Raw genomic sequence first — 16,540 nt, forward strand, 5'->3', positions numbered from 1 at the left:
AATTACTTGCGGAGAACAGGTTTGTACAGGTACAAAGTCCAGGAACAATGGTTAAGTTGACTGCCTGCCGTTCTGTTGAAAAACGGCGTTAAACCCAAAACAAAACAAACAAAATTAACCATACAACATTGTACTTTCTAATCTCATTTGTGGAATATCAGATAATGATACAAACTGCAGTTTAAACAAAGAAATTTTAACATCAGTATCAGGAGTGTAAAAGCGAGAACGTTTGTGTTTACTAAGTTTTTGAATTAGAATAGATGTAATATCTAGTGTCGTATTTGAAGTTTTGCGGGCGAATATCGTTGGTTAATGTGTCGCAGATATCCGTTTCAGGTGTTCCGCAAATTAAAATAAGTTTGCGACATATATGTGGCCCGGTGGTCTAGAAGTAACCCGCTTGACTGTCAAACTAGACGTTGGGGTACGAATACCGGCCAAGGCACTGGAAATTTCTGAGATGCTGCTTAACTAAGTGGCCAGTGCTGGTTCTTCCCAGGAAAGGCGACTTCGTGTGTATAGGTGTTATGTACTGGGTACGTTGAAGATTAATTCTGTCTATTTGCAAAGAGTTAGGCTATGTACGTATAAACCTGTATCTAAAAGGATTTCTGTCTCTCCGTTCTGGGGATTTTCTCTTGTTCTGTCCCTCTGGCCAGGTCTCTTTGTGTCTGTACTAGCAAAGAATGAATTTGGCACTTTGCTCTATGTAAAGAACATTTGTACGTCATGGAAGAACGTTTGCAATAATTCATTATTTATTCAATTTATATAAGCAACCGATAAGATGAATCTGTATGTTTATGAAAAGGGGGTGGGAAATTAGCGTCATGAAATTATTTTCGATTATTGTGGTTTACATCTGGTGAAGTTTTGCAGATCCTTGACCACTTTAGTTCCAAAAGCAAGTACCATAAGCAACACACTATAAATTTAAACATTAAAATAGCTAAGTTGGTGAAACTAAACAATGCCTGCTCCCATTGCATTTTTATCCAACAATTGACTGAATGCAAGAATCCAGGTCAAGAAAACTCTCATAGGAAAATTTTGTTGCGTGTGTAAAACGTTCATTAAAAAACTCATTTAGTCCGCGCATGCTTTATATATTGCCCGTAGGGGTACCTGCGGTCTTCCTGCACAATAAAAGGCTTGAAGGTCGCCATATAATCTATATCATGCCCCTACCACAACCAAAGAAAATAAAACGGTTAAAACGTCCATTAAGTTTCTTTCACCTAAATATATTTAATCTTCGATTGACTTCCGTGGATTATATTAATTTAAATACCTTCCCTCTTTTATACCTTCAAATCGCGTGTTAACAGCCTATATATGAAACAGTGGTTTCACATCATATGCAAGTACGTTTACTTTGTCATGTGAACCCTGATGTTGCATCCGTTTAACCCCGCGGGATATAACGCTGATATCGTAAATGTCATTTTATGGTAGTTTTACACTTACTGTTACAATTACACCTCCAGTTTATGCCAAGTTTTTAAGTCCATTACAATTGAAATTAATTTTAACAGAAGGAGAAGAAGAAGAAGAAAAACAAGAAAGTTTATTAAAGTCACAATTTCATACAATACATAGAATATAAAACATAAAATGCATGTATAAAGCTGTGAGAGACTATAGAAGAAACATTTACAATATGTACAATGTATAACATCGCATATTTATAATTTAACAGTTAAGGTAATTCATAAAACTTAAACACATAGGTGCGCATTGCTGTAAGAGTTTAAAAAGGAAAATCAAAATCACTGAGACAGCAAATAAAACACTAACTATTTTAATTATACAGTATATTACGACGTGTAGTTAAAATATCTAAGCAGGTTCTGGCACATATTTTAACAAGATTACTTTCAGACATAACAAATATAAACTTCTCAAAGATTGAACAATTAGAAAAGCTTGTATCAATATCATTTGCTCTCTGTAGTAACTGAGATCTCAAGTCATTATACAATGAGCATATACAAATTGTAAGCAATGCGTGTTCTATTTTCTATTTCATTATTGCAATTAAAACATTTTCTGTCTTCAGGAGCTATTCCCTCATACCTTCCAGTCTCTAACATGTTTCGTTGCGCTTTAGGAGTTTTTTTAAACCTCTTTAAGTCATAAAAAAACAGAGAAAACTCTAAAAAGCGTAAGTTTTGCTATTGAATTTGATATAAGATATAAGGTATTTCGATATGTTTTGTATCAAACATATGAAATCTAATATCAGTTTCAATTTTGATTTATGTTAATCTCAAGGCATGAACCTTTAACCAATCTTACCGTCCATACATTTCCTAAAGAAACTGGACTGTTGTTCAAGTGAATTAATTTAAACTAGTACGGGAATACTTCACATTATAGGTTAAGATTTAGCAGTACATAACGAAACCGCAGAAATACAACAACTTTACCAACAATCTACCTGTCTGTCCAATACATATTTTACGTTACTGTCCCGTACGGCTGGATACTAAACGTTGCACCCACTAAAATACCCGACACACCTTGCCGGATATCGTAAACAGACATCACATGGATAGAAAAACTGCGGTGGGGAGTTACGCGGTCCTCGTTGCTGCTCGGAGATCGGTGTATGGCGCGTATAAAACGCAAAATGATCATATGATTACCTGATACACGGTCAATAAAAGGACATCTTTGTAAGAGTTAAGGACAAGTACCGTGTAAAACTGAAGTACAACGCATTAGAAACTGACAAAACGTTCTTTGAACGTTTGAAGAACGTTTTTGTCCCCTTTTCCTTCTTCTGTTGTGTACATATGCCAAGCTATTCAGAGTCAGTCTGAGACTGGATCAAGGTAGCTACAGGCGGACACTAACACGGCCGATGAAGGTCTTCAAAATTCCAGAATATCTCCACCAATGACATGCAACAAGATAAAGAGAGAGTGAGACAGTGAAGCCCCGTTTTAGTATTCCCCTGATGAACGTTATCATTTTGGTCCCGTTGAACACTGTGTGTAACTTTCATGCGTTCCTTGTCAGTAATCGTCCATTGAACGTGCGGTCTGTGTCTGGAACACCTCCGGTCGACCCGTTGCATATCAGGGAGTAGTCCGGCTGCGAACGAAGTCCACCGTACATCAACGGACGTAAACTGACGAGTACAGGACAAGGATTACACGAGTTCCAAACAACACGTATGCTAGTGTGTAGCTACCGTACATTCAGCGGGCGCTTTAGTCCGTTGTAGTCCGTTCCAAGTTTTATGCACAAAACTTTCCACCAGGCCTGACAAGGAGCCGAATGAGAAACAGAAAAGAAACGCATGCGAACAGAGAGAATAGATTGAAATTTGGTCCGTAAATGCCAGAATGCCATTTGTAAAAAAAAATTAAATGTAAACAATTGCTGAAAACTACGTGAAACCTAGCTATATGAAATTTCAGCACTGGGTCATTATTGAAAATGCATCAAAACGAAGGCAGATAACAGTTCTTTAAAAATGGTGGGTTTAAACGGCGTTGGACTTCTGAAAGTGTGTACCCTTTATGAAGCCTTTTTTCGGAATTCAATGCATATATGACAATCGTTTTGTAGAGTTATGGACATTATTTATAAGCTGTATTTATGTTTTACACTAAATTGGCTTCACAAAGGAAGAGAGAGAACTGTGTCAGAATATTTTTCCAGTACGTGTTCTGATACAGAAACATAGACAATGATCTTCTGAAAAAAGATATCACAGACGAGGTTTTGGTACAGGTGCCAGCAATTATTAGTCTATAACAACAAACTTAGCATACCAGATAATTAGTAGAAACACCGTGCGTACTAATTTTCGTAATGTACAAATTAAGGCCAACCTAGAATTGCAACAAAGTAGAAGAAAACTACCTCGAGACGACTTGTTGTTTCTCTATTAACACACATTAGAAAACACAAGTGAAGAAGTACCAAATGTTTAAACTATTGTGAAACGCAATTTACACGAAGACATCGTTTACCCATTCATCCGGCTACATGGCCATACGATTCTGATTTATGTAAAATTATTAATTTCTTTCAAATATCGTTTTTGTTTTCGTTAACATCTTGTAAGGAACGTATGGTTTTAAATTTAAAAATATGTATTAAATCGCTTTATCATTACATTTAGCTTGCCTAGTCCCAGTCTATATAACACTGAGAAATATTTTCATTTTGATATGTTTGCACACATACAATGTAAGGCAATTTCTAGAAGGGCAGTGTTTCGTTCAACATTTTTAAAGTTTTCCCCCGGGGTTATCTTCCTGCATCACTTTTTCTTGCGAAATTGATATGTAACAAATACAAATGGATTCATGCAAAATGATTAAGTGGGTATGGTTATACGTGCATTTCGCGATACATAAGCACCCCAATTGTTTTCTGTTTATGCTATTTAAAATGTGTAAGCGGATAAACCATGCAGTATATTTCTTTTAATGCTGCAATGTGGAATAATTCAATTCAAACTGGATTTTTGCAGGGGTTATACTCTTCTTCCCTGAATCAAAACGAAATAATCTGTGAACTGGAAGATACGTGGTTAGTTTCTGTCTAGTGTTTCACAGGCTTGTAAGAAATAAAAGACATCTGCAAACTTAAAACTAAACGTCTAAACCATTCTGTTCTTTTGGCTGAATGAATTGTACAATTACCAATCAGAGCAGGATTCAACAATTTCAGTATGACTGTCTTGATCTAGGTAAGTTATAAAAGGTTACAGCAACTGTGAATACTGATATCAGAACAGACGGACATAACTTACAGGTGTCAGTTACTAGTCTACGACACCCGAGCATACACCAGGTTATCATTTATATTAGTGTAGTGTCTGTACCAATTATCTATGAGATACTGTTAATAGTATTAGGAAACGAAATAAAAACAGCATACCTGAATATACCAAACAGTTGCCAGCAGTAGTAATAGCACCCGGGGATATTCTTGAATTTTCTATCACTTACAAAATGGTAAAATTTCTCAGGTTTTACAAAGCAATTATTTAAATCAAGTAAAGAAACAACATATCGTAAATACAAAGGAGTGGACATCATTTTTTCAACTACTTTACAATAATTATAATATTAGTAAAATGTTTTAAAAACAAAGAGATTTTTCTTTCAACAAATTTACTGATGCTCATCACTTAGTGGTACAAGACTAGTAACAAAGAAGTCGAGATCTCGATCCTCCGGTCAGGTGAATGGTCTTCAGGCTGAACACCACTAAATCCAGCTGTTCTTTATTTCATATAAAATCCACTCACTTCATAACGGTGTTTCGACATTTTCTAGCATATCAGATTTTCAGAGACTTTTATTCCCATAAAGAACTAGATCGCTACTTTAGAAAAACAAAAAGAAAAGGGGGTGTTAACTTTTATATAAGAAAACTACAGTTCGTTAAATACAACCCGCTGAATTTACTACTTTCCGCTTCTTTCAATTTCTCTTTCGTGACATTAAATTCTTACGCCGCCATTTTTATCTAGCATGCGATAGGAACATGCCGATTTCATTAGAATGCAAAGTGATACATACTGAAACGCGGTAGGGTAAAAGTAAGCACGTTGCTGCCGAGAAAATGCACTAGGAAAGGAAAAAAGATTAGTACTATTTATATTTGGACTACTTGTGACTAGACCTGCGGAGGCTTACATTCTATTTGGTAGTGATCAGCCTATAAGAGAAAATTTTTGTTTGATTTTTCCATGAATTTGCATTCATTCTCAAAGTACACCTATTTCACAATGATTCTGCTTTGTTTTGGTGCAAAATATTGAGAAAATATAGAGAAATGACAATTCATTACAGGTCACCCCCATCCCAAAATATGCAAAATTTAGCCTGTGCAAGCAATATTTCAATTAATTTTACCTTATTCGTGGAATTTAATTTAACATCATTGAATCGTTACGAATTTTGTCCTTTTCATTCAGAAAACATACTAATTTCAATATTATTTAGACAGCTGAAGTGCTAAATGCGAGAAAGACATTTATCTAGGTCCATAAAACGAACAAAATAGTGCCACCGTCGAAAATTCGATCTAAATTCCAAAAACACAAGAATTTAGCGTTTTCATCATTTGTTACGTTTAACATCATAAAGAATAGTTTTAATGGCATTTCCATTCATTTTCGAGGGTTTTCAGAAAATAACATGTATTGCCCCTTAAGGCTGAACACCACTAAATCCAGCTGTTCTTTATTTCAATAAAAAACCACTCACTTCATAACGGTTTCGACATTTCTAGCATATCAGATTTTCAGAGACTTTTATTCCCATAAAGAACTAGATCGCTACTTTAGAAAACAAAATAAAAGGGGTGTTAACTTTTATATAAGAGAAAACTTACAGTTCGTTAAATACAACCCGCTGAATTTACTACTTTCAGTTTGTCTGTCAATTTCTTATCGTGAATTAAATTCATTACGCCGCCATTTTATCCTAGCATGCGATAGGAACATGCCGATTTCATTAAATGCAAAGTGGATACATACTGAAACGCGGTAGGGTAAAAGTAAGCACTTTTCTGCCGAAAAAATGCATAGGAAAGTTAAAAAAGATTGTACTACTTTATATTTGGACTACTTGTGACTAGAACCTGCGGAGGCTTACATTCTATTTGGTAGTGATCAGCCTTCAAACCGATTGACCAGAATACAACATTTCTCGGGTTGTTCGTCTTTCACTTGATTCATGCCAAGATGATGTCATAAAAACAAAGACAAAAGTTCAACAAGAAAAGTCTCATTCAAAATACAATGTTCACCAAATATCAGTTGACTAGCAGTAGAATGTCTAATATTCAACAACACTTTCAAATATTTCAATATAAATTGCTTTAAAATAGTAATGTTTTTAAGCCCCATATCTCGTAATAATACAATTAATTCTGATCAATCATATGATCAAACAAATGTCATTGTAAATCTATATCAATAAAACCTACTGCTACAGGATACCTAACGACTGCTGTAGAGATGATTAAATATGTAAAAATTCTTTGGATGCATAGGAGGCAACTATGGAAAATGATAGCAGACTCTGAGTAAGTATATGAAATATGTTACACCCATCACGTCTCTTGCACTGGCTAAGCACATTTACATAAAAGAGACACATACAATAATCTTGTTTTTTTTATGTAATAAGAAAAATAAAGCTGTTCTTGCTTGAGCCCAAAAATGTACTATGGTTTTGTTTGATTTACATTAAAAAAATGGCGATAACTAACTTGATAAGATCAACCGAATACATTAGAGAATACCAAATACTGTTACATTGCCGATCTACGTCCCTGAGGGATGCGATTTGAGGTTTAACAACCTAATTAACAGGTATATTATAATACTTTTGCAGCACTGGGTACTGGTATTTGTGGCGAGTCTAAATACGGATCAATCAATCTGGACAGTCACAATAATGTTGATAATCAAAAACTATTGTACATATAACAGGATTCTACTTGATTGTTACTCAATCTGGACAGTCACAATAATGTTGATAATCAAAAACTATTGTACATATAACAAGATTCTACTTGATTGTTACTCAATCTGGACAGTCACAATAATGTTGATAATCAAAAGCTATTGTACATATAACAAGATTCTACTTGATTGTTACTCAATCTGGACAGTCACAATAATGTTGATAATCAAAAGCTATTGTACATATAACAAGATTCTACTTGATTGTTACTCAATCTGGACAGTCACAATAATGTTGATAATCAAAAGCTATTGTACATATAACAAGATTCTACTTGATTGTTACTCAATCTGGACAGTCACAATAATGTTGATAATCAAAAGCTATTGTACATATAACAAGATTCTACTTGATTGTTACTCAATCTGGACAGTCACAATAATGTTGATAATCAAAAACTATTGTACATATAACAAGATTCTACTTGATTGTTACTCAATCTGGACAGTCACAATAATGTTGATAATCAAAAACTATTGTACATATAACAAGATTCTACTTGATTGTTACTCAATCTGGACAGTCACAATAATGTTGATAATCAAAAACTATTGTACATATAACAAGATTCTACTTGATTGTAACCCAATCTGGACAGTCACAATAATGTTGATAATCAAAAACTATTGTACATATAACAAGATTCTACTTGATTGTTACTCAATCTGGACAGTCACAATAATGTTGATAATCAAAAACTATTGTACATATAACAAGATTCTACTTGATTGTAACCCAATCTGGACAGTCACAATAATGTTGATAATCAAAAACTATTGTACATATAACAAGATTCTACTTGATTGTTACTCAGCTAGCTACACAAACGTCATGTTATCATCTTAGATCTGTAATATAATACATTGTAGTACCCGGATATAATTAATACTGTGCATCTGATCAGCGCTCTAATTCCGTTTGTAATACAGATTCATGTGTAATTTCACCCAAAACAAATGACGATTGATATTGAAATAAACCTTTTTAAACAGGGTCAAAAATAACGGTTCTGGTAACAAACGAGAGTCAAAAGTTATTCTATATCGCCTTATGTATTCATTTCATAAACTTGGTCTTACTGTGAAATGCATAGAATTGTAATGTATACATAGAATTAAAAAAAAAAAAAAGATTTTATACGAAAAAACATGTAATGTTAAAAAGCATTTTGACTATGCCAAATGAACCATTTTATCGAATGCATATTGTATTGGCCAAACTTAGCATTGCTCGGAAAGCCATGAAAATGAAAGTATTATTTCCGTGTGTGTCACATGGACTTTGTTTCAAAGCAAAGCATGCATGTTTTAACAAAATTTTACGAAGCAAAGTTTCTAAATGTTATGTATAGCAGTCGAATTTTACCCCCAATACTGCTATCTAGTTTGTCCTAATAAGTGACAAGAAAAAGACTTTAAAAGTAATAGTAACAGGGTTGCTTTTGTCACCATTTTCATGCCTCCACATCTATGGGGTGGGAGGCATATAGCATTGCTGGTGTATGTTCAATAATGTTGTATATACTTCTGTTTGCCGTACGTCCTGAAATCTTTTATGTCAACTCCTCCCACACTATTAGACTGATTTGCTTCAAACTTTCAAAGATGAACAAGCTTGATGTGCAGATGACCATAAAGGAAGGATTTTTTCTGTGACTATTTTACCGCAGTTATGGCCCAGTTTTGATATATGGAATACAGAGAAAACTCTTGTGTGTCCAACTCCTCAAACACTATTGAAAGGTTTCACAGATGAAGGACCTTGAAGTGAAGATGTCCATGAATAATGGGTTTTTTTTATGTGGCTTTTTTTCTAGATTTATGGCCCTTTTTTAATTTCACAAAATAGTCGATAGTGAAGAAATTGGGCGTGTTCAACTCCTCATCAATTTTTTGAAGAATTGGGTTCAAAGTTGCTCAGATGCACATCCTTATCTGAATACAATTACCTTCTTTCTTTTGATCAGACTGCACAGATGTGCAGGCTGATCATGATCTACAATGGTCACAAAGGCAGAATCATTCGTGTCCAGCATGATCAGGATTAATCAAACGATCGAATGATTTTCAACCGAGATCAAAATGGATATGTTAAACTTGATACATGTATACGACTTTTTAATTATGCAAGTACATGTTTAAGTATCGGCTGTTACGCTAGATGTCTACAGGAAAAATAAATAGTTCGGTATACTTTCGTTTCGTATGAATGTAAATCATATATTTAATTCTGTAGAAAAGGCTAATTTAATTTCCTTGTTAGCATAAATCCGTCAAATAGCCAACATTATGCATACATGAGACCGAATTTTCAAGCAGGCAATTTGTTTGAATAGGTTTCAGTGGTTAGAAGTTCATAACATAAAATTCCTGAATTGTATATTCTTAAATCACTGTTTTAGATATTAATTTCCTCCTACCTCAATGTACGGTTAAAAGATGAAAACTTTTCGTCCTTAAGACATCTAGGATATAGGTGACCTTGTAATAAACAATGACTGCGGTTTAAAATGTAGACTATTCCAGGTGATAGGGGTGTTATGTTAGTAAATGTAAAGAAAATATAATTGTTAAAACCGCGTAACCGATCTAGGTGACTGATAGCTCAGGTGGTATTTATGCAACTAAACTGATGATATTAAAAATGCATAGAAGAAAGGTCCATGGTTTGAACCCTTTCCGATGCTTTTATCTATTTATTTATTATTTGTTCTTGATATTTAAACAAATAGGTCAATGCTGTTGAGTTGGGAAATATATGAAACATATTCGCACCATTGAAAGCAACTTCCGCACTCCTTTTAAATTATTGACAAAGTTTCGAAACAGTAGTCCGTCAAGCAGATGGCGGATAAAAGTAATGCTGAATAAGCCGAGTTTAGTTTTGGTTTTAATTTACAGATGTTGAACTTCATTGGGAAATTGATCAACCGCTGAACGGGTCAATTTACCATCACAGGTTACAATTGCGAATTGTTGAATGGAAGACAAAAGAGCGCTAGAATAGATTACGTAAATCTTTACTTCTTAAGGTAGCAAGCTGTAGATTTTGCTAACAGCTGTGACCGACGAAAAATAAAAACATACAGCTGTTACAGAAGAGAAATAAGAACACACGAGTGCAACGCAGGCTTGAAAGAAATGGATACACTAACAAGCAACACTAGAAGGGGATATGCCTCCAGATGCTCATCACAGTTTACATTTATAAACTAGTAGAAATATTAAAAACACTGCTGAGAAAAAATAAAAGAAAACACGTTTCCAGTTAGTTACTTTGTCTCTATCGGTATAGTTTTGTTTTTTTCAGTCAATGTGGAAATGTGTATTAGACAACAAAAAGCATGCATTAACTTTAAGTTAATATTGGACACGTTTGATAAAAATGTCAACTAAGTTTTTTCCAGTTTAGTTTATACTAATTTAGTGTAGGTCGATTGTGAAGCAAGTTCTACAACTTATATTAATCACTCTCGACACCTCATTCCTGATGGAATCCATCGCCACGATGTATGAGAGAAGAGAAGCCAGTTTCCCTTTTAATGCTGAACGCCAAGCAAGGGAGCTACTGGTATCATTTTTCACGTCTTTGGTATGACGCGGCCGGGGATCGAATCCACGACCTTCCAGTTTCACATTGTACCTGGTGACTTTCATAGGTCCTAATAAAGGAAGAAATGCTTCTACTAATTAACATTTCTGTGATTTCACTGGAATATATCATATGTTACTGTTTCTTGTATTTTTAAGTTATGAAAGTTCCCTTTGTTCAAGAGAACAGACAAACTGAATAACGTTTTCTTTACAAAAATGTGAAGCACAAACCTGTGGCTAGCGATGTTACCGAAAAATATGATAAGTAGTGTTTGCTTTTTGGTCTGCATTTGTTTATAGTGTTATGAAAACAAACACAAATAGCATAGCATACAACAGATAGCAGGTGCGCCGCTAATTGTTCCATAACAACAAATACATTAACACTTACCTGCAATACGTTACTTTGATAATAACAAACGCCTGTCATTTGATGGTTTAACGCAATGTATCAACTGTATTCAGCAGCAAATTTGAGTTATATACTGCGAAAAATTACCTAACCATTTTTCCTAGATTCTTTTACTAGTATTAACCTTTTCCATAAAAACAAAAACTCGGCTAAATTCTTACAAGACAGCTACCCCTAATAAGTTATATTTTTATTATCAAACTGTTGTTATCAAATGAAAATGTTTTATCAAACTTCATTTGATAGCTAGCATAAATAAATATTTGGCATATCGCGGAAAGCATATATGCTCATTTTTTTTCGCAGGACTCGAGGTAGCTTTACTTACTTTCATTGTACTAAGTTTCCATTTCTCAGTTTCAGTTTGCATACAAAAAAGCCATGAGACAAATACATTTTGTAAAGAAGATATTACATATAGTCATGCAAATAACGTTAACAACACTAGGATTATGAATATAACCTCAACAATCCGATAAATATCATAATTATAGTGGAACACAATCGAAGGCAATATTTGCCCTAAATATCTCATCTTAGAAATGGTGTAAGTTCCACGGCATAGGCCGAATCACCAGGTGGATGACTTCCTTGAAGGAGTAAGGGGCAAGTGTTTCAGCAACAGCTACCTCAACTTCAAAGGCACACAGTCTCCACACATGCACGTAATGTTTGAGACAAGTTTGGTAAATATGATTAAAAAGGTCCGTGAGAAATATATGACCCATGTAAACAAAACTTAGAGAGGTCCATATTTTAACGCTACAAACCAAGTTTAGTGAATACCCATCAAGCAGTTCGTAGGAAGAAGTCGTTAAAATATTCTAGTTTAGCTTTGGTGGCATCCAACTGTAAAAGTGTTGAACACCAAACATGTGGGGTATCTAAAAACATCGAGTCTTAAACTCTTGTAATAGAACATTGAATAATTTTACCAAATCTTATGAAGTAAACGTTGCAAACAGCATCCCCATAAAGGTTTTGGTTTAAACAGTATACAGAATAAAATGCGTACATACATGCATACATACAAGTGAACTACGCATGAGAAAAATCTACATAGAATTTGAAAACAAATCCTCGGAAAAGAATAAATTCGTTTGTGTAAAGTCAAATGTCGTCGATCTGAAATAAATGTAAGTGTACGTTCGTGTTCGTATGTGTGTGCGTGTGCGTGTGTATGATGTAACATATTATGAGATTGAGAACGATAAAAGAAAGAAATGAACAAAGAAAAAAAAGAAAATGAAATTTGCTGCAATCAACAATCATCCTAAGGCACCTAATATGTCCGCGATTCTACAATCCAAAACATGGCAACGATGTATGATTGGATGTGCAAAAGCACGGCATTGTTTTCAGGTTTTGATAAGGTTTTTTGCATACTTGACATACCTTTAACCTATACTTTAGATAAAACGAATAAACATTTCAAGTCTTTCGGTGATGTTAACCAAAAGCCAAGATATTTTAGAAATCACGACAAAAAAAGACAGTTATTTGCGATAAAATCACTTGAACATTGGTACATTCCTCAGTGATAAGATTATAGTGTGCAAACATTACATCGCAAGTTTTATTACTAGACTGAAACTGATATTCTATGTACTGATTCGCTACAAATGTCACAACACATTTTCCTGCTTTTAGTATCTATAAGATGATTAAAAGCATAATAAAATATAGCAGTTATGTAACAATATGAATTCATCACGCGTTCAAAAAATCAAAAATACATAAGACACGCAAGATGGAAAAATATACGCCTTGAAATGTTCTGAAAGCCCGCCAAGATTCTCGACTACCATGCGGGAAGTCAGATTATGTAGGTGCACAGTGGGGCACCGCCTTGAAATGGTCTGAAAGCCCGCCAAGACTCTCGACTACCTTGCGGGAAGTCAGATTATGTAGGTGCACAGTGGGGCACCGCCTTGAAATGGTCTGAAAGCCCGCCAAAACTCTCGACTACCTTGCGGGAAGTCAGATTATGTAGGTGCATAGTGGGGCACCGCCTTGAAATGGTCTGAAAGCCCGCCAAGACTCTCGACTACCATGCGGGAAGTCAGATTATATAGGTGCACAGTGGGACACCGCTGTCAGGATACGAGTTATATGACCCAGGGAAGTGCCTACGACTTTAGTATCTTGAACAATGGTTTGGGTCCAATCGCTAAGGTGACTATGTCTTAGACTAGCTGACAAACGATGTAGAATGTCCTTTGTTAAAACGTAGAGCTGGTGAGACCAAATATCTCATATCCTTTCCGCAGCCTTAACGTACTAAAACGTATTAGCGTCTGATGGCCCTTTCACGCTTCCGTAGAAACAACATTTATTACACGAAACTTATTTTGAAAATATTTCTGAAATGTCTAGGTCTGCAGCTCTCAAATACGGTTATATCTTACATCTGAGGCATATACTGACACTCTCAGACAACATCAAAAATGACATTTTGAGCGATTTGATGAAGTTTCAAAATTATCAATGTACCCTTGGTCCGTTACGGACCCCTGTGGGATTTCTGTTTATCCAGAGCTCAAATATTTTTTCATAGATTAAAAGCTGACATGCTGTACTAAAGCCCAGGTAATTTCAATTCGTAATAAAGTGCTGAAAATTGGCTCCCCAATAGCAAAAAAAAAAAAAAAAAAAAAAAAAAAAAAAGAAGAAGAAGAAGTCCACGCGCATACATTTAGACGGGGTGACCCCTGCGCGTGACCCCTGACTATCTACGAATCAAAATGCGGCTTTCGTTTTCAAGTTTAACATTTCTACTTTCATTTTATTTACCTACGGAAATAGCTGAAGGTCGAGTGACGTCATTTTCTGTGTTGTCAAAAACATACATATGCCTGGCGAGATTGCATAAATATGTGCTGGCCGTCATAAGGTTATATAGAATTTTCCTCTGGCTACATTGCCTAAATGATTCGTGTACCAATGATTCGTAAATGATTTCTATTATGAGCTAGACAATTTCAGGGATCAGGCAGATCACTAAATGTTTCAAACTAACAATCTTCAATTAAAAATGATTAGCTCAAACTCCTATAGACTGGAGACTCTATACTTGACTGGTCTTTTTGTTGAAGTTCCCGTCAGACAATGTCTTTGAATCAACAACATACGAGCCCTATCGCATAGATGCTCGGCCTCTGTTCTCTCAAACTCTATATGATTGCACTGACTCCTGGATGCTCAGCGCCTATATGCTATCATATGTAGCATTCAACTACCATATAGGTATATCCCCGATGCCTTGGCTGTACTTCGCCAGTAATGCTGAACCGTCTATAAGCTGGAACTCTCTTACTATCTCAGTGGATTACCAAACTCTGGGTCTCTGTCTCAGCTTTCCGATGCTCAGCCTATATTTGCTATAGTCTATAGCATTCAACTATCATAAAGGTAAAACTCCTATGCGCTGGCCCTATAGCTCGAAACCTTGTTGAAATTCTGAAACTCTTCTTTAGTCTATGAACTTCAAACGTCTTCTTTTTATGCCCCCACTTTGTGGGCGGGGGCATATAGATTTGCCCTTGTCCGTCCGTCCGTCCGTCCGTCCTTCCGAGAATGTTGTGTCGCGCCTAGCTCCAAAAGTATTTGACGTAGAGTCACAAAACTTTACAGGAATGTTGGTCAGCATGTGTAGTTGTGCGTTTGGGGTTTCGCTTCCGGATTCATTCAGTCATGTAGGAGTTATGGTCCCTGACTTTGTAAAAATTGGTCATTTTAGTGTTGTGTCGCGCCTAGCTCCAAAAGTATTTGACGTAGAGTCACAAAACTTTACAGGAATGTTGGTCAGCATGTGTAGTTGTGCACCTGGGGTTTCGCGTCCGGATTCATCCTGTCGTGTAGGAGTTATGGCCCCTGACTTAGTAAAATATTGGTCATTTTAATGTTGTGTCGCGCATAGCTCCAAAAGTATTTGACCTAGAGTCACCACAGTTTACAGGAATGTTGGTCAGCATGTGCATTTGTGCTCCTGGGGTATCGTGTCCGGATTCATTCAGTCGTATAGGAGTTATGGCCCCTGACTTAGTTAAAACTTGGTCATTTTAATGTTGTGTCGCGCGTAGCTCCAAAAGTATTTGACCTAGAGTCACCAAAGTTTACAGGAATGTTGGTCAGCATGTGCAGTTGTGCACCTGGGGTTTTGCGTCTGGATTCATTCTGTATTGTAGGAGTTATGGTCCCTGACCTAGAAAAAAAATTGTCATTTTAATGTCATGCAATGTGGGCATCTGTATCCCATGGACACATTTCTAGTTAATAATTTATCCGCCCTGACAGGGTAACTGCAATAGTCTCCTTATCAAGGTACTGGGATAAATTATTAGTTGAATCCTCGATGTGTCTTCTTCCACCGCTGGATACCGAATGAGCTCTATGTCATCCATCTACCTATTTATACCTTAGCAGACGTGCTATTTTTAGAACTTGTTTCTGATTGGTCCAAATTTAAACATAGCGTTTTACAACGAGTACTTGCTCTATCAAATATCTGGTTCCTTTTAACTTTTGTATATGACATAATGTGTGATGCTGGGACCCAGCTATCCACATAATGAACCCAAATCAACTACAAATGACCCAATTTCTATTATTTAAAGCAATTTGACAATCATTATATAGCTATGACAACCTGAAAAGGGAGTCAAGCACTACCTGTGCTTATGTGTTACGTTATCAATATATTAGATATACAAATTATTCTGACAACCGCCTTGAAATGGTCTGAAAGCCCGCCAAGATTCTCGACTACCATGCGGGAAGTCAAATTATGCGCTTGAAATAACAGCCCTTCTGTATATTTATAGCATGTATCTCTAAGTTACATCAAGTTGTATACAAGGATCTCTTAAAGGACTTTAAAAACGCATGATTTAAATTTTGCCCAGATGTTAAATAACAAATTCATTAAGTTAAACAAATTTCTGTAGTTCAACACTCACTAAAATTTCTATTCAAAGGATTTTCGCAAATCAGTTCTATATAAAGCATGCCAAACGTTGCTTTATGTT

This window comes from Mercenaria mercenaria, chromosome 11 (genome assembly GCF_021730395.1).
Source record: "Mercenaria mercenaria strain notata chromosome 11, MADL_Memer_1, whole genome shotgun sequence".
NCBI lineage: Eukaryota > Metazoa > Mollusca > Bivalvia > Venerida > Veneridae > Mercenaria > Mercenaria mercenaria.